Source organism: Anser brachyrhynchus (assembly GCF_964034855.1).
Source record: "Anser brachyrhynchus genome assembly, chromosome: 1".
NCBI classification, from domain to species: domain Eukaryota; kingdom Metazoa; phylum Chordata; class Aves; order Anseriformes; family Anatidae; genus Anser; species Anser brachyrhynchus.
In genome coordinates, this window is record NC_137694.1 from 123,492,238 (window position 1) to 123,512,308 (window position 20,071).

Below are 20,071 nucleotides of genomic sequence, written 5' to 3' on the forward strand. Positions count from 1 at the left end.
CTTTCTTTTTCTTTTTCTTTTTCTTTTTCTTTTTCTTTTTCTTTTTCTTTTTCTTTTTCTTTTTCTTTTTCTTTTTCTTTTTCTTTTTCTTTTTCTTTTTTTCTTTTTCTTTTTCTCTCTTTTTCTTCTTTTACAGTTTTATGACATTATTATAATTGTGATAGTTATTGCTTAAAACATAACTTTCCATACACAAGTCTGGAATGCAAAATAAAAATTTAAATAAATGGAAAGTAAATTTTTGTAATTATCTGTTCTGCTGAAAGCTTTTATAATGGCCACTGAACCTGTAACTGATAACTATGCTATGCATAAGACACAAGCTTCTTAACAGGAGTTAATCTCAGGCTAGGCCTTGTCTTTGTGTGCTGTACAAGATTTTTGAATATGAAACCCTGTGGATAAAAACAATCTGTGCAGGATTGGTGTGGTGTCACGTGTGGTGTTGGTTATGATTTTGTATGCAGGTGCTGTGGTCGATGAAGTTGATGAACAGTAACTGCATATGCAAGTATTCAGGGAAGCACTAAATTTCTAGGCAATTCACACTCTCATGTGCTCTGTTCGGAAACTCGGCTCTCAAATTACAGCTAATGAGCAACAATGGGTGCATTTGTGGGTATGAATAAAGGGATCAGAGAGGAATTTGCATCATCCAGCTTCAGGCGTATTATTTAAATGCCTACATTGGGATACTGGGCTTCCTATGCAGTTACTGGAGGGGGAAGAGTTTCCATCCCGAGTCCGTATCTAAACTATGCAGCAGGTTTGCAGTGAGGTAGGCTGTGGTGTTGTGGCTCCCTGGCTGTGCAGACAAGGGATCCAGCTGCCTTGTGTGTGTGGTGGTCTCCATGGGACCAGAGGTCCTTGCCTCCTGGGAAAATGGATGAGTAGTAGGAAAGGGGGAGCTATACACTCATGGGTCTTACTCTCATATGGAGTTGAGATCTACTCATGTGCTCAAAGGGACTCCAGGGTCAGGAAATATTTCTTAGTCCCCATAGTTAAGACAAAGTCTAAATTCTTCCCTTTGCATCCTATTTGATATGAAGATTAGTTGGTATTCTCATTTATATATCCAGGCTGGGCAACGTGAACACCCTCAGAAAAGTTATGTGTGCCAATACAAACTCAGATACAAATATATTGCAATACAGCATGTTGCCATATGAGACATCTTCAATATAATTTTGCATAATTATCCACGTAGAATGACATCGTACAGATTGACATCACAATTGGTATCTTATGTCTGTTAACGTCAATGAGGTTGGCAACTAGTAGATTATTCAGAGAGTTTAAAACAAACTGTAAGTGCACTTGTATGATAGATCATTATTTAGTTATGAACATGAGCCTTAGTCTGATTTCATTATGCAGCAAATTTTCCTGCAATCAAATTTGCCCCTGTTCTTCCCTCAGGCAGCAGTTTTTTATAAAATCATGTGAAAAAATGTAAGGTGAGACATGAATTGCAGAAGTGTTGCTGGTTGTCAAGAAGTGAATACCATGTCTTAAATTTTAATTTATTTCCATTGTAGTTTAGAGTGTTTTCATTGTTTGGTTTCCTGTTAGGTTTCTAATCACAGGATACCTCATTTTCAAATAATGGAAACATGGACTTGGGGTATGATTTAGGCTGGAAGATGTGATGCACCAATAAAGGGGTGCCTGGGGTTTCTTTTGTGTTCTGGGAGTAACCATGCAATCACTCAGGGAAGACAAAAGTCAAGTGAAAACAGGGAGGAAAAAGAAAAGAAAGAAAAAAAAAAAGACAAGAAAATGAATGTTTGTTTATTTCTTCTCTACTGCAGCTAGACAAGTAATTATGTTTGATTAATTCTTTAATTAATCTCAATAACAGGAGTGCACAACTATTGTCCATGTCCTGTGAGCCACCCCTCTGGTATCAGTTTCCCCTTTAATGTCCTCACTGTGTTTGAACCACAGCAGGTTGAATCTCCTCTTTGGCAGCTGGCATCAGGGGCATCCTCACTGTTGGGGGGGTTGTGGTCCCCAGGCAGGTGATGGTGTGTCTGAGTCCACACCGAGAGTAGGTAGCTCCTTTGTTTATGCCTCTTCTTACATCTCTGCTCAGTCCTATCAAACCAATTACACACAAATTTGGTACTCGTGGTGGGTACCATTTAGTTGCTAGTGTGTATGTGCTAGTGTGTCTTTGAGTTTGTACAGCACTTGAATTCTTTTGCTCCCTTTATCTCTGCATGAGCCTGCAGTGTCACTGCTCGTTCTGTAAGATTTAGGGAGTGGGGAAAACCAGCAGGCTGCACACTGTTGTGGTGCTTCGGTCAACCTGCACAGCACGGTGACTCAAGCCAAGACACAGCAAGGAATTCCACCCTTTGAGGGCACCCCGAAGGTAGCTCCGTCTTGGTGGGCTGTGTCATCCCAAGTCCTGCCCTTGCCTGTGCAGCATCTGCCGGAGGAACATTTCAAGGTTATTGAGTCTAAAGCCTGTACACAGAAGGGCTGCTGATGATCTACATCATACAGGTTAGTCTTCAAACATAACAAATGCTGAGATCAAAAGGAAAACCAGGAAAATCTAATTTATAATGGGGCCGCTAATGCATTTTTAGCAACAGATCTCATAGCAGACTTCAGGCTCACAGTCTTCATGCTGTCATCTTTCAAGAGATTTTGTAGCTGTGAATTTCAAATAATGAGCTTATTTCAAGATTAATTTCCACAATTCAGTGATAGTGTCTGTAAACTTATGAAGGAGCTGGGACGGTGTGAGCTGGTCATTGAGATGTATTTTGCTGTTTCTTAGGGAGGGATCTACTTGTGAGGATGAGACCCCAGCCAGTGCTGGCTGAGGCAAGGTGGTGTCTTCTAACAGCACTGGGCACAGCTGAGGAAGCCGTTCTGAGAAAGTACAGCTCAGGAGGCAGATTTAATTCTACTCACGGGAGGGAGAACTGATATGAAAGGTATTGAGAGTCTTTGTCTGAAGAGAGGGATGGGTATCTTAATTGCAGCAGTGTAAAGCTGAGCTATCGTTTCCTGTCAGTGCCTCAGATGAGGCCATATTACTCACGTTGGCATCTGCAACCACAGACCAACACGGAAGTGTGCTTTTGGCATATGCTGAAGTGCCTCTATATCCCTCTAGCCGATGTGGCTAGCACTGAGAAGTAAGCTGTGTCAGCATATGCTACAAACCTGAGTGCAGGCTCTCCAGGCATATGGCATATGCAAAAAAAAATGTTATGGTTTCAGTTGTATTGTGGTCCTCTCTGTTGGCTTGGTGCAGACACTTCATCTGGGACTTCTTCTGAGATGTTAGGAAGGAAGGAGTCCAATGTAGGAGCAAAAGGGAGACAGGACTTCAGTTACTACACACTGCTATCTGATCAGACTTACTTGGTAAAAGGAGAAATAAAATTAACGCATTTTTAATAAATCTGAGCATTCATCACCAATTATAAAAAACGTCTTTAGATGTAAATTTGAAAATACTGCATTGGTTTCAGAGGAAATTTTTTAAAAATCTGTTCTTCCAAGATGAAGAAAATGTTGAAACGTAAGCTGACCCAGTATTGTAAGTAATATTAATCATATTAATATTTTCATATTAATAATGAATTATAAATTAATAGTAGCAAAGATTTTTTGTTTTAGTTTCAATATATGTCTGTGCATATTAGCTACATGTGTGCATCTGTGCCTAAAGGCTGTGTATCTGTAATATATCTAATCACATTATCCATATAAATTTAGGTTGAGTGAACACTGTACTTAGCATTTTTTTACTGCTTTGCCATATATGCCTCCTTACAAAACAGTTGGATTGTCATATTGTGTCTTCAGGTTGCCAGAGGCAGCAAATCTATAGCATGTTCATTTATTTCAACTGTTTAGCTGTAAAATATGGCCTGTGCAGCAGATGAAATTATGCCCAACAGTTTTAGAAAAGAAACCAGCATATGCCTGAACCAAAAAAACAAACAAACAAACAAACAAAAAAAACACTTTTGGAAATTCATAGTAATAATTACACATTCTCTCCTATTTCCAGACCTAATTTGCAGGCAGAATCTGCTGAATTAGTGTTTTTATTCATGTTAAGGGTTTGACATATGTTGTACTTACGACAGAATGTTTCCAAGCGTAAAAATGTCTCAGAGGAAATCAGAACAAGCTTTGTTACCTGTGTAGACCAGCTTTTAAACTGGGTTACATGTTCATGAGCTGACAATGCCAGGAGGCATTTTGGAGAGGAAAGTGGGAGGAGAATCATTCAGGGTAAAGTAGGCATCCTGACAGATGCTGAATACTGGAAAGGTTCAATATCTTAAGTGCTTGACCCGCCTGTTCCCTCTGGACTGAAAAGGTAGGGTATAACGTGTAAGGCATATAGTAAAGGTATTTACAGTTTTATATCTGCCTGTCAGTAGTATCACCCTAGAACATATTATTTTCTGGTAGTATTTCTCATTAAAATACATCTTGAAATTTATGTCAGCTTTGATTGCACTATTTTACAGTAGGAAACTCAGTTTATACTTAATCCCTCACTGTGAGCAACAACAATCAAGCACTGCAACAAAGATAGTTATTTTCCAGATAAAAGAATTACTACCACGTTTTCAGAAAATGTGTCACTCAGTGTATATGAGGGGAGGGGAAGGGGGAGTAAAGTTAGGGAGACACTGGGAAATGAAGGAACAGTAAAGGATTTTTTGTTGTTATTGTATTTTATTTTATTTTATTTTAATTTTATTTTATTTCATTTTATTTTGAACCATGCAATTACCTTAAGGTCAATCCTAATACATGCTAGAGCCAGGGAACGTTTATTTTCTGTGAATGTCTAGGGTATTTTAATAGCCAGTCTCCTTCTCTGGGCTTTTCATCTTTTTGATGTTAAAACAGGTACACGTCTTCTGGAAGCCAGTTCACAGTATGTTTTGGTGGGATGCAGATGAGAATATGCTTTTCTCTGGCAGATTTACAGTGTGCTCATGTCACTGTGCTTGGCAGGAGCACACCTGGATACCTCATTGTTCTCCAATCATCTGTCTCATGTCTGCCTCAGAAACCATGAATTATTCACGTCCTTTTAGAATATTCCTTTGGATTTTCTGTGTGAGACCCTCAATATTGTTGCTTTAAAGTCTGAAAAGTAATTTTAGGGATTTTTATCATACCACTTCTGCAAATATTTTCCTGTGGTGCAACTTAACCCTTTATGTGCATGAACTGTTGTGTTTTTGTTTTCTGGTGTTTTGCTTTCCCCACGAGCTTCCTCTTGCTTACTGTCATTTCCACTGAATTTATTTGAAGGATGTTGACTGATAGCAGTGGGATCATTTAGAATTTAGTCTACCTAAAACCAGCTGCTTATCATTTGTGTAACATCTGTGCTATATGAGTGCAATGGGCTTTTTTATGATGGTTAAAATTTTACTTTTTATTTGTGTTTTGCCATTTCTCCACTATGATTATAAATTTCCCAGTAGGTCTCAATTTTTAGGGCTTTTGTGTGTGTGTGTGTGTGTGTGTGTGTGTGTGATAAAATCTCTGTATTATTAAGTCTCTCTGAAGGATCTCTCTTAATCCTCATGCCCCTTTATTCCAAAGCTATATGTATTACTGTAGCTCAGCAATAAGTACAATTCAGCTGGCCTAGTGTCCAGCAACTGAACTCAGGCTAAAATCCCCTGCTGCATGCTTCACATGACACTAAGCTGTCATTTTAATCCCTGTTGTAATGAATCCCACACATTCAGAGTGAATTGCATTATATTGCAAAACTGGTTTAACATTTTCTGGCAGAACAGTTTTCCACTGGAAAAGGTTGGGTTTATTGAAGCAGAACAGCTTCAGAGGTTATTTTCAAGTCCTTCATTAAGAAGGACTTGTACCAACATAAGTTATGAGGGATTTTCCCTAGAGGTTTTTACTGGATGTTTGTTAGACTGTGGACCTTCTGTCCATACAAACATGCAAAGAGTCTGAATTTCATTTGATCAAGCTTAAAAAAAAAAAAAAGAAAGAAAGAAAGAAAAGAAAAGATAGTTCGAACAAATGAACTCTGTACTGAGAAACAGTCCTTGGCCATCTGTACTAACTGGGTACGTGAACAGACACACACAGAGTACATTCACCCTCTTGGCTGAATTGTGGGACATCGATGGAATGAGTGCTTAATGAAGTGTAAGTAATGGAGATAATTTCAAAAATTTAGCAGTGGAAATTCGGTCCAGTTTAGGCAGACTTTCATACTATTTATTTCTACCTTTCACATTTCAGTCAATTTTACAAGCTTTCAGGTGTTGCTGCCTTTAGGACACACTGACTCAATACAAATTAACAATTTAACAAGAGAACCTAATTTACAGTGTAGAGCAGCATTTAATGGAGAATTCCCAAATTAAATTTTATTATCATTCTGCACAGAGCCCTGATGAAGTGCTTCTACCTCTGGGAATGGAAAGCAGCAATATGCACGCACACACAGGATGCTGGGAGAAGTCTTCCCTGACTTCAGTGTCCTAGGATTTGTAGAGGCTACTTCTCCCCAGGACACCAGAATGGCAATAACTGAGCAACTTGTTGGCAAGAGAGGTGGCCGATTTTTTTTTTTTTGCCCCACCATACTAATGGAATGTTTTGGAGGAGAAATTATAGGTGGTCTTGAAAAGCAACTGGGACAAGTCACAATAAATAACACAAGGGTGTTTGGTATGCAGTGCCTGGGATGCAGGTATTCCTTTTATTGTGTATTGTGGACCACTGAAAACATTTGGATGGCAGGGGGAGGTAGGTTATCTAGGCATACCCTGCTCTCACATAAATTTCATAATTCTGCTCTATCCAGTAAAGGAGCATGAAGTGAGATGGTCTTCTCCTTACCGTAGAAGTCTATAACATAAAGCTGTACCTCCAAGGTAGTCACTTCAGGCTCCCGTTTATTCAGTGGAGAGAAATAAGCCCTTCAAAGAGACTTCAAAGAAATGATTCATTTGACAATAGATATCTGCTCTAGGCTAATATTATTAAGGGAGCCCAGATGCTTAGTTCAGATAAAGAGTTACAGAGATCAGTCCTGAGCCAACTGTGCTCATTCCTCTCCACCAGCTGAAAGTGGAACTTTGGGTGACTAAGAGGTGGATACTGCTCTGCATTTGGTCGCATCAGTCCCAGTGTTTGTGTGGCCCTGCATTTGAAACTGAAGTGTGATTTATTTCCAACTAGACCTTGTTTTCCCATTTTTTAAAAAAAAAGTATTTGCTCAAAAGAGATCAGAGGCTGAAGAACAGGGCTTAATACAGATTACAATAAGAAAACAAAACAAAAAAAATTGCTTAGTATCCTCTTACAGGTAAGGATTAAAACTGGAATTTCAAAAGAACAAGAAATAAGTATACTAATCCCATCAGCTGAAGTTTGCATGTTGCAAACTCATTTCTTATAGATAACTTGTAGGTAAGGTAACTTAACTACCAAGTTTTTGCTGGAAAAAGCATCATGCAGGAGACTCCCTAGGCCCACAGCTGATGAAGAGATATTTGACTGTGTATCATTTTATGCTTATTTTGATTCTATTTTAAATGCAAAATCTAAAGGATTCAAGGACATGCACATCATTTGTGATACTCCCTGCAGGACACTGTGTTCATGAAGCAATAAATAGTTTGTATTCAGTCTCACAAAGATGTGTATAATCCAGGCTTTTATGTATATAATCCAGACTTTTTTGTCTCTTTTACATACTGTATCTAAACATTGCAGAGGGGCTATTGAACATACATAAACAATTCTTCTAGAACTAGGTATACAGCACAATTCACTACATCTGGATAGGTTACGAATCTTAAAAATAATGTCTCTGAGGGAAAGGACTGTGACAAATAGAAACAATTCAGATGATTCAGTCCCAGCTATGTGTTAGGAAGCCTAACGTTCAAACTAGAATAGAACTGCAGATTAATTAATCAAGAAAGCTAGGATAGTAAAAGCAAATATTGTTAGCAGTTTATTTAACAGTGAAGACAAACTTCATGACCTTCGCTGTTAATGTTATCTGATTGTGGTAAAATAGTAAAATATATATATATATAAAATATAGATATGTTGGGAGAAATGAATCTATCTATTAGTAATTATATCCTAGAATTAACATAGCAATACTGGACAAAAAATACCAGAAGAAATCATAATATTTCTAGAAACTGGAGAGACATGTACTAGAACATTCAAAATATTTTCCTGCTAAAGACGAAAAATAGCACACAGAATAGCAAGCTAACATACTGATTCCCAATTGGGAATGCAGTAGATAGCAGACCAAATTTAGAACTCACCTGAGCCTTTATACAGAAGACAACTCGCAACCTCAGGCTTATTCTTTCTTCTGGTCTCATCCATCAGTGCTTACTAGTGCTTCCTAGGTTTTCTTGCTGAAAGCCTAACTCCTGAAATTTCCAGCATGAATTTGACAAAGGCATAGGAAGTTTTAAGGGCATATCATTATTTTTCAGTTGCCTGAACCCAAATTCCTATGTCAAACAGACACTAGCAAGTATGTTTTATGTTTTTCTGCTAGGTGGGGGAAAAATAAACAAACAAACAAAAAACACAAATGAAAAGTATTTAATGGAGACGGGGCAGCCACTGAATGGTAATATAGCTATTTTCTTAATATAATTAGTTCTGAAAGGAGTATATAGTGAAATAAATCACTGGAGACAGTAAATACAAGGAAGACAAATGGACAAAAGCATACAGTATGTTTTGAAATAAATCCAGTTTTATGGTATTTGTTATCTGGGAAAATACTTCATTCTGAGGTACCAAAAACTTAATTAGGAGTAATCTTTTCAGTTGTCTGTGAACTGCAACATCACCCTTAGCAATGACTGAGAACTGATCCATGCTGCAGTTTGTTTAAGCCAAAGCAAAGTTTCCCTGACTTGAATCAGCACTAGGTCACGCCCCAGCTGCTTCTGTATGGAGAACATATACATGCCACAGGTGGAGGCAAACACAAAGTTTAGGCATTGGTGGGAATTTCTGTAACTGAGGCCTAGATTTAATCCCATATTTCACTTCATTTACAGATTTTGCTTTGTGAATCACCGCTCAAGCTGCATAACTCAGTTTCTCATTCAACAAATGGGAAACCTTGCTACCAAATAGAAAAGACAGCCAACACAATCAAGTAAAATAATTGAAGGATATTAGGTTTTACAGTTGGAATGGACAACTGACAGAGCAGGGAACTGAAGGAACTTCACTATTTATTAGTTACTTATTAGTTCTTTCCGATGCCAGCTTTATAAAAATTTTTATTCCTTCAGGTTCAGTGATTCAGGATGACATCCTAACATGAGATTTCTTCATACTTCATTTTATTTTTAAAAGAAATCATTATTTAAAAAACATGCCTTGATTGTCTCAAGGAAAAATAACTTCAGCAGTGATATAAGTGGTCAGCATCATGCTGGTTAGAACACCAACTTGTATCACTCTTTTTACTGCTTTCCCTTCTTGCTTCATAAACAATCCTTAACAAATGAAGGACTTTATTATTCTAATAACTGAAATATTTTTTAAACATTGCCATGTTTAAAAATATATTTATATTTTATTTCTTTGTATTTTGTAATTGAGCAAAATTGTTACATACTTTTTAGCAGTCAGGAGCAAACTAAATAAGGGGATGGCATAAAAGGAAGTATCTAGGAAAGGAGAGAATGAGAGAAAGGGGAAAAAAAACATTATGACTAATTATGAATGGTACAAGGAAGAGAAAGCAGAAGTTGTAGCTTTATAAATTTTAATGGTAAAGAACAAGTTGTAGCAGATTTTCTTGAGAGGTAAAGAGCCTTTCTTAGTTTTGTTCTGCATAAAGCTGATCATGGAGCCTTTGTGAAGCCTTTGCCATGACATCAAGCAGAGCTGTGCCTGGATGAAGATGAAATGATCAGTCATTGTATGGGGAGATAAGTGGTGTATTTTAAAATGGATTCACCCTCAACATTTTCTTAAATACAAAATTTAAAATCTTTTGTGTGCAAGAGTTAAAATACCTTATGTAAAAAGCTGGTCTGCATAGCTGTCCCCCAAAGAGAATCGGAAAATGTTATATGTGAATATTTTATGGAAATTTACTTTTGATTTCATAACAGTGTAATAAAACTGCATTGTGTAGATTAATTTCCACATGGAGCTCAGAGGCCTGGGTGAACTTTCCCAGTTACCAAAACACCCCAGTCTGATTACTGAAAATTTATACAAACATTGTTAGTTTAAGCATTGGTTTAGCTGTTAGTTAAATGCATTTGCTGCACAACATAGCTGTCTCTGGTATCTTCTAAAGAGGAGAATCAAAGTGAAAGAAATTTTGATCTAAATTTTTCATGATCTGCTTGCTCTCCTCGTGTCTCTGTCAAACTACAATTGATATTTTTGTATCTCACTTGTGTTTGTGGTCCCTTGTGGGTGAAGTTTGTCATTAAAAACATCTTAATGGCAACAGGGGGGAATAGTTCACTTTTACCTTCCTGAAACCTTTAAAAACAGTTATTTACTTAATACAGCACAGTTACATAAAATCGATTCAGACTTTTTACCAACTTTTAAATCTTTTATAAAATCAATTGAAGTAATTGGACTAAGTGATAATGATATATTTAATTTGAAATATTTTTAGATTACCCATAATTGATTTCAAGACATTGACTGATTGCTGTAAAAAGCTTGGTTTTAAGCAGCTGACAAGCTGATGACAAGTATTAAGGGATTTTTCAATGAAGAATATGAATTGGAGAAGGAATTTTGTCAGAAAAAAAAAAAGTGTTTCTGCCAAAAAAAAAAATGCATGATAACAAAGGTGGACACTACATCACCGAAAGCACCCTGAAAACAAAGTTTAAAACTTTTTGGCAGAAAGTTTAATGGACTATAAACACAACCATTGTGCTTAAAAACAACAGATTTGAGGTTTTGTCATTTCTCTCACTACTAACCTACAAATATGAATCCACCAAAAGTATGTAGACTATTTACAGTACTAAAAAGAAGGAAACAAGCACACTAAGAGAGATGCATAAGTGCCAGAGTAAGCCTAAATCAGCTCTAGAGGGCAGGAAATCTCGCTGCTGTTAACTATCCAGGACACAACTGTCCTTAGTTAATGGCTTGATCTTCAGTTAAGGGCTTGAGTTTGCAAGGTGTTGCACTCTGGTTTAGAGTAACTTCTGCTCTCATGGACCTACCTGTGGGTAGATCATTTCAAGAGCATCTGTGAAGACAGAAAAACTAGGAATGCATACCTATATTATCCTAATATTTCAGTTCTGTCAGGAGACTAAAACAGACCTGGCTATTTTAGTTTTTGAAGTTAAGTGGATCAGTAGAAAACATTCATAATAGCTCGTAGGGTCATAATAAAGACATTTGATGATCTACAGTAAAGGTGAAAGAGTTCTAGATTTTTAATAGATCTATTGGGCTGGAGAGAGAGGGGTTGACCCTAACTATAAAGGAATATAATAGTAAAATACAGAAATTTTTGTTGTATAAAAAAAATAAAAATAACTGGAAATAAGTGTTTGATAAGAGAATTGACAGTGTATGTGTGCAACAGTGACTGTCCTTTATTCAGTATAGCCTCTTGCCAGGGCAAATTAAAGCAGATGAAAATTGAGGGAAATGACTTCAGGCATGAGAGACATCCTCAAACATTTCTCATTTTACTAAGGCCATTGAAATCCTGAGTGTGATGCCATTCAGTACAGTCATCCACAAACAGATTGAAGTTGAAAATGGAACTTAATTATTTTTACATCTGGAATGTCAACAATTGTCCATTTTAAAGGAACACAGACTAGATGTTAATATATTCAGAAAACAATAGCTGATTTTGGATATACCAGTTTGCTGTCTCAGCTGTAACTCAGCTGTATTTCACATGCTGGCATTTACTGTAAGCAGCATATCATGAAATAATCTGTACTGTAAGAATGTGTTGCAGCGCATATCTTGGATAACTTTGTACGTTCCAGAATCAGTTAACCGGATAATATTCACAGGTCAGATTTTCTCTTTTCCTTATATACACATCCTCCAAAGTTCTCTGCATTTTTGTCAAATCTGTGCATCTCTATATTTGTGTAAATACACATGTATATATATACATGCACACGAGGTTTGCTGGAATGGTGACTCCCAATCCATAGGGCTAGAGCTCGATCATGGCAAGGTAGCTGTGTCCAGTGATAAAGCAGTACTGATGTCTGGCGGGGAACAGGGAGTTGCTGTTCAAACCTAACATTGCTGGTTCATTGCAGACTAGCTCAGTTGTTAACAATATTACTATTGCTTCATCTGACTTGAAAGTGTATCATCTGATATAATTAATTATTGCATTTCTCTATTCTTATAGCCACCTTCCACTGGTAAATCTGGGTTTGCCCTCAAGGCGCTCAAAAAATTCTTGACTCCACAGCATTTAGCAGAAATTCCATATTTGTTGATTCTTCGTTCTCTGCTATTGAATTTCAGTCCGTTTCTATTCAAATGGTCCTGAACATTGTCTAATTCTTTTTGTCTAAGATTTCAATCTCTGTCTTTCCTGACAGTGATTCTCTCTCTCTCTTTTTTTTTTTTTTTTTGGTCATTATTTGATGTCATTGGCATGAGCTGTTTGTGCAAACGTCACGAATGCCTTCTGTCCCAGGTCTGCTTTTTAAAAAGCTACTCAAGTAAATATCAGCAAGTGATTCTCTTTTGTTGCATTAATTGACATTTGCCCTTGTTCTTACTGGCCTTGTGATTCTTTTATGAATTTGTATTTTCTCAAGGTTGACTTCCATTAAACTTGCCTTTTTTTGTAGCTGCCTTCCACTGCTAGTCAGCCAGAGCTTAGCTACTTGAGTCACTGTCAAATGCTGACATTCAGAGACTAAATCCATTTCATTTCTTTGCCTAGAAGTTCAGTTATCTTCTCAGAGGAGGATATCAAGTAATCTAGTGCAATCTTCTTTTTGCAAACTCATGATTCATTTTGTTCCATTTTCCATTTACTTCTATATTTGAAAGCTTAAAACCAAGGCTATATAAGAAAACAAATTCAATAAGGAAAATGAAGTGGAGAAATAACTTTAGATAGTACCATATCCACATTTGAAATATAAGACAGTAGATATTGTAAATTCAGGCTTCTTCTAAATATCTGTCGCATCCCATATGCATAAAATGGTTAAAACTAAGGCATATCTTTAATCTCACATTCACTTTGATTCCTGTGCTATACAGAACAGAGAAGCCAAACATAACAACTGTTCTCTTTCCCTTTCCCTTTCAGTAAGTAGTTTATGTTTTTTTTTTTAGATTTTGAAGTTAGTCCATGTCTCAAAAGGGAAATTTCCTGTATAGTCATGTATCCCTCTGTATTTCTGTCACTTCTACAGAGCTGATAAGTGTTTTCTTGTCAATAAGGGTAGCCTTAAAATATTTGCTATGCCACTGCTCAGTAAGTCATTCTTAGATGTGTCTCCTATCAAATGGATCTCAAGCAAATATAATTAAACACAAAATACTGTGAACGTTTAGGAAGATACAAATTAAGCAAACAAAATTCTTCAAGAACTTTTAACTATGCTGCAAATATTTGTTTAAAGACATTAATACAGAGCTTTGATGATATATATATTTTTTTTCTGCTGCCATTGCCTGGTACTGTGGTTTATTCTAACAACAACAACAAAAAAAAACCTCAATGGCAACATTAGCCCAAGACTAAGTGGCTTTGTGGAAAAATAAAACAAACAAACAAACAAACAAAACAAGCTCGTTGGGGAAGAAAATCATCAATATGAAATGAGTTATTTTTTTCCCTGTTGTTAAAACACAATATTTTTGCAGAGCAGCAACTGTTTCAACAAGGTTCTTGCGATAGGAAAGCTTCCACATTCCAAGGTGTTCCCGTCACTACTGGCAAGGAGAAAGAGGGCTCCTGTCAAATCAACTGAACATTTTTGATCTGATATTTCTACATACAGTTATTTTGCAAAAAAATCAATTAGGAAGATATTGGCTTAATTCCAATGAGAATATAAATAAGTAAATAAACTGCTAGTCATCAGTTCTCTTCAGCAATAAATGATCAAGCTTTACAGAAAGGCACAGCAGGTTTTCCATCACATTTTCTTTAAGGCAAGTATTGAAAGTCAGTTAATGCTGACAGCTTGCCAAAGGTGCTTAAAAACCTACTTAATATATGCCCTAGTCTGAAGAAGAAAGTGAGCTGTCAGTACCTGCTATTTTTTTTTTTTTCCTGGTCAATACTTGGTAGCTTTTGGGAAGAGAGAAGCTTTTAGATGCTAATGTTCTTTAATGCCTGTTGTATTCACTTTGGTAAGTCTACTCCCGAAAAGAGGGGAGGACGGGGTTGACAGTTACAGTACACAAGGCATTGATCCACTTAAAAGGGCATCATTTGGTATTCTCAGAGATCTTCCAGGTAGTCTGTTTCTAGCTAAAACGACATTCTCATTTCCATTTGCCATTCAATGCAAGCATACTACAGAGAGAGTACAAGGACACAGCCAAACCTTTGTTTTATGGAGAGTTATAACCTCCACTTCATGTGTGAGTTGGAAGGTAGCGGATATATTGAGGGGAGTGAGAAAAAATGATTGTTTCTTTACTGGTGGGAGATGTGCATTATGCGACTTATTAGTCTGCTGGGGTGCTGTGAAGCTGTGCTACTTTAGGTAACAAGGCAAGCAGCGTGTGAGTGAGTGCATTAATGCTTGATTCCCATTCCCACTGAATCAGAGCATTTCCCTGGGAGCACTGTCCCATGGAGACCATGCTGTCTGTGCCAAATGACCCTGCTAGGAAACAGAGCAAGCAGGGGGCATTCAGTGCTGTCAGGGCATAGGGCCTGGCCTCATCCATGTGTCGGAGTCCTTCAGCCTCTTTGAGGCCCCTGCTTCTGCTCACTCCTTGGCTGGGCCTGCAGGCCCCATGCCCTGTCTGAACTAAAGAATGGTTGAGTTGCTACCTAAAAGAAGTAAAAAATAGTGGTTGAGGAGCAAAAAGGAGGAGCAGGGAGCAAAAACACAGAAAAGGAGACCAATAGCTGCATTTTACTAATTCTCAGTATAGTTCTCAAGCAGACACCTAAAACTGAGCAGTTGGTTGGAGCAGTATGTCAGCATTTCCAGTGACTGGAAACTTTCTTCACACCTTTTGACCTACTTAGTGGTGAAGATTTATGTGTCCATTTACAGCTAGAATCTCACCTTGTTTTAAAAGATAGAAATGTAAGATTGCGCTCTTTGCTTTTAGACATACTTGTTATTTTAGATCAATGAAAAGGAAAAAAAAAAAGGCTCTGAAATGTTTGTGTATGATTAACAATTTATCAAGTTGTCTTATAGCTACCCTCCACTCATTTTCTACATGTTTAAAGGTTTGCAAAACTGGCTGTAGAACTGAAGAGAGAAGTAAACAGCTCATACTTTCAAAATATAACTGTAGGCATGTCTTAAGTCCTTGTTGTACAAGTATTTGCAGACATTTAACTTTAAATTCAGTAGGATTACTCATATGCTTAACATAAAGCATGTAATAGATAGGTCATTTTACAACAGGGACCTAAATTTGTAATTGGTATAATACCGATCCTCAAACTGGTTTTGGAAAAGTAGAAAACACATGTTTAGATGGCAAACTGAGGAAGATACAATTCCTGCTGGTTTCTCTGTTCTTCTTAATGCTTTACCTTCTGCTTGTTCAGTAGGAGTGCTACATTTAGCTTTCATTAGGTCCCAGGCAATCGTCTGTATTAATTTTTTTCCATTGGCACTCCCTGACTGGAATAAAATTCTCCACGAAGTTTTCTGTTGAGATACGTGAATGCTAAAGCAAAATAGGCTATTAGTGGTATGGGAGCTCAAAGTGACTGTAAAGCTGCAAACCCCTTCTGTTAGTTGTCTTATTGCTCAGTCTTAATTGCACTGTATATGTGGGGCAGTCATTTTAGCAGTCACATTTAGTGAGTCATTACCATGTTTTGAACAGGATTCTAAAGATACATCCAAGAGTAAGCTATGTTTGACAAGGATGATGTCATTGGAAATATTCCATAAAAAAAGACATTCTCATAGTAAGATGTTATCCCTATGGTGTTTGAATGTCTGTCTCTTTATTTTAAAATGTGCTTATGGCAGTTTATCAACCCCAAAATGCTGGTTCTTAATCTAGACCTGGGAACATGTCTCAGAAAAATTCAGTCTCTGTTAAGTAGTCAAATTCAGCCCGAAGCGTAAATGGACCTCAGTCAGTCTTAGGTTGTTTAATAATTATGTAATTACTATTCCATTAATTCTTTGCAGAGAGCTAAAGACATGACCCAAAGTCAAGTGAAATCTCTAATGGAACTGACTTCTTAGTGTTAAAATTGAGTAGACTGACTTCTTAGTAATATATCTTGGAGCTTTTGTACCAAATCTATTGTTTTAAACTAGCCTTGCAGCTTTTTTTTTTTTTTTTTTTTTCCAGAAATCTATCCAATCATGACTTAAAAATCTGGAGAGAACACCAGAACTTGAAATATTTTTTTTGGCATTGTTCACTATTAAAAATGTGCAATTTGTATTCTCAGCTTGTCCAGCTTCATCTTGCTATTATTATATATATTTTTTTTTCTCTCTCTCTCTCTCTTTTTTTTTTTTTTTTTTTAGTTCTGGAGTGATAGCTGCCTCTGATATTATAGATTTCTTTCTACATAGATATTTTCAGACAATAATTCAATTTTAGTCTTCTGTTAAAAGACTAGATAAATTAGGGAGCAATCAAGTATTGTCAAAATAAAAAAGGTTTTCCAAAGTTTTGGCACGAATGAGATTCAGATATGCCAGAGCTGCCCAGCCTGTAATTTTAGAGTTGACTTTCACTCTTTAGAATAATGAATGTGATCCATTGTCTGCCTGGTACTTTTTCTTAATTGTATGATAAAAATTCAGTCAGTCTTTGTCACAAGACTGTTTATATCTGGTCATATGTCTACAGCACGTATTTGTTCATGCATCAGGGGATGATCACACTCGTCCTTACATGATGCATCACAGGAATGAAAGTGAAATTCCCATGTCACTTCAGATGTGTCTCTTTTAAATTGCTTTTATATACTGATCTTTGTAAACCCTTTGTATAAAAAAAAAAAAAAAAAAAAAAAAGACCATAAACTGAAAATGTAGATAGAACGTGAAAATACTGCATGAGGCAATCATTGAATCTATTTGTAGTAGGGTCTGTGATAGATAGATACCAATCCCTATTTTCCAAACATATGTCTCTGAAAAGAGACTGCAGACAGAAGAAAATTTGACGAAACACAAATTGATATTATTTATGAAACTCCGTACTGGCTTGACAGCATTGGATCAAAGTTTCAATGACTATGAAAATAATGGAATTCATTCCTGTTTGCATTGTTACTTACATGTCATGACTCTTTAAATATAGTAATTAATGAATTAGGACTAATTGTTTTTCTAGAACTCTTAAATATAACCATTACTTGATATTTCCACAAATCTGTTTTCTTGCAGTTTAAAAATAACTGTTTCCATCTACTGGGTAGCAAAGGAAAACAGGAAGAGTAAGAAAATAAGAACTACACTTATCACTGTATTATTGCTTTTTGCTTGAAGATAAAAACCTCTGAATAATTTCTTTGCTTAGATTCAGGTCCAGTGTCGGCATTGATTTTTGTGTAATTGTGACTGAATTGATGACTATTTCAGTGTATTTTACAGTACACGTCTTGGATAGTATGTCAGTTTGTGTTATCATACTGAGCATCTGCAACTTTCGTTCTGTAAGCAGACTCAGGACTGTTTAGCTAGTTAGGATCAAACCAACAAATCTTTGGCAAGCATTCTAGCAAAATTATTGTTAGAAGGTCTTGGAGTTGAAGGCTTATTGTGAAGGTTTGGAGTTGAAGAGTGAGGGAGGGGAGCAATGTAAATAGTATTCAACTGAGCACCATAGCTCATTCTGTCTGGAAACCTCAGATTTGTTGTTTTGTGTCAAGAGATTATCAGCAGTATGAGATAGAGCAATTCAATTTACACTAATCTTAATGGTCATTTTAATTGAATTAAGCCTTATCAGTGAGGTGTATTCTAAGAAAGTTTAACTGTACTGCAGACTAGAGCTATCACTCTAAACGTGATCAGGTAACAATTCACCAGGTAAGCAGTATGGGGCTCGGACTTGAATGAGAGAATGAAGGAGAAAAATATTCTGGGGATTCAGGTCCAAACCAGGGCTCCAGAAAAGGTGAGTAATCTGCTGCTAGAAATGTGCTACTTGCTGCTTTCTGCATGTTTGTCATTTTGGTCATTCATATTTTTAATTTCTTGGCATAGTATATAGCTATACTCTGGGATCAGACTAATGGCACTGGTCAGTGGAAACCAGTACATATTCTAAAGCAAAAGCAAATTACTTGAATGTAAATATAGTTGGTTTTGCTGTTACACTAGTATCTTTTTCCTTCTTCAATAAGTAACTTTGAATAAGTTTTACTGAAAACAGAATATAAACATCAGTTCCAATTTTCTGGTAGAGTAATTAATTTTTGTTTTGCTAAAGACAGACTACACAATGGGAATGCAAAATGGTCAGGAATTTCAGGCAAAAGAATAAGAACAGAAACCAAAGAGAAAACAAGGCCAAAAATCAGGAAAGGGATTAAAGGGTCTCTGTTTCCAAAGAAATACAGGAAAAAGCCTATGTCATAAACTGAAGGTTAGGGAAAATGTATGTGCTTTTCTCGATTCAAGTGGACTGCAAAAGGGCATGGGCTTGCGTCTCATTCATCTTTCCTGAGCAGCATAGGGAGCCCTTACAATGAGGTCAAGCCTTCAAGGCTTCCCAGAGATGTATACAGCATGGGCCCATCTTCATAAGCAGTCTGGTTTATAATTCATCTTGCCAGGGCCATTCAGTTGAAAGCAAACACCGACATACACTGGGAGTGCCGAAATACCCTGGTTCTTGTCTTAGCTGGCATAAAGAACTGCAGGAAAGGTAAAACAGTGCTTTTGAGGGGTGGTGTGCAAAAGATGGTGCAGCAATGATTTGGGAATCTGGTGGGAATGGGGATGTTGAAATTGTGGTTTCACTCAGAAGCTGCCCCAGATGTTTCCTTGTAGCACTGAAAGTAGAAAGTAAATGTAACAGAGTCGAGGGATAAGGAAGAAAATGAGGTGCAGTAGAAGGGAGTGTCAGTAAGGACTGCCCCGAGCAAGTTTGGAGACCTCTACCACTGCCTGAAGAAGCACAGAGCAGCAGAAATGTTTTACATGAGAAAGCAGGGACAGCAATACTTTATAATAATTCTTTCTATATAGCTTGCCTAATTATTACACTATCCAAACTCCATACAAACATTAATTTGTAGCAAATTGGGATTATAAAACTCAGCAAAAATGTGATTTATAAATTTATCAGAAACAATTATATCCATCAGACAATTTCTGTATCTTAAGCTTTTCTGACAGTTGTCTGCAGATAAGGTTGGCCTTTTTGGCAGTTTGGTAACCTCGGAAGTTGACTGTTCTATGAGAGTGGGTTTGCGTGGAGATAGGGATTTAATAACGTTTCTTTTACTTTATCACAACGCCAGCTGACAATTGGACAAGCTTCAGTACATTATGCTATATCTGATAATATCTTTAGTTCTTATGTGCACAGATTAAATTCAATATGTATGGTCTTCCAGGGCAGAAACTGCTTTTTATCACCATTCAACCAAGTAGTCATCATACTGCTACAGTAACAGCAGTCCTTGAACATTCCTGAAAAAATGAGTCAAAACCTACCTAATTGTAATGGTGAAATAATTTTGGAATGAATTAGGATCAAACAGATCTTTGTTGTACCTTAAATTTTAGGTGTATTACTCCTGAAAACACCCCTGGCTCCAAAGATTTATTTCTCATGTATTTATACACCAGTTTTTAGGCAGATTACAGTGGGAAGCACAGTAATAGCTCACTAACATATAATGTCTGTC

The 20,071-nt window shown here is 36.8% G+C and overlaps 1 protein-coding gene across 18 annotated transcripts in view; it reads left to right on the plus strand.

Annotated features, from left to right (window-relative positions):
- DMD (dystrophin) overlaps positions 1-20,071 on the plus strand; it is a 1,241,121-nt gene that overhangs the window by 205,087 nt on the left and 1,015,963 nt on the right. Inside the window, exon 1 of one of the 18 annotated variants that reach the window (XM_080576229.1) lies at positions 18,293-18,330. The exons of the other annotated variants lie outside the window; for them this stretch is intronic. The gene's annotated coding sequence lies outside the window, so the exon portion shown is untranslated. Of the gene's footprint in view, positions 1-18,292; positions 18,331-20,071 lie in introns of those variants that run through there. 18 annotated transcript variants of the gene reach the window in all.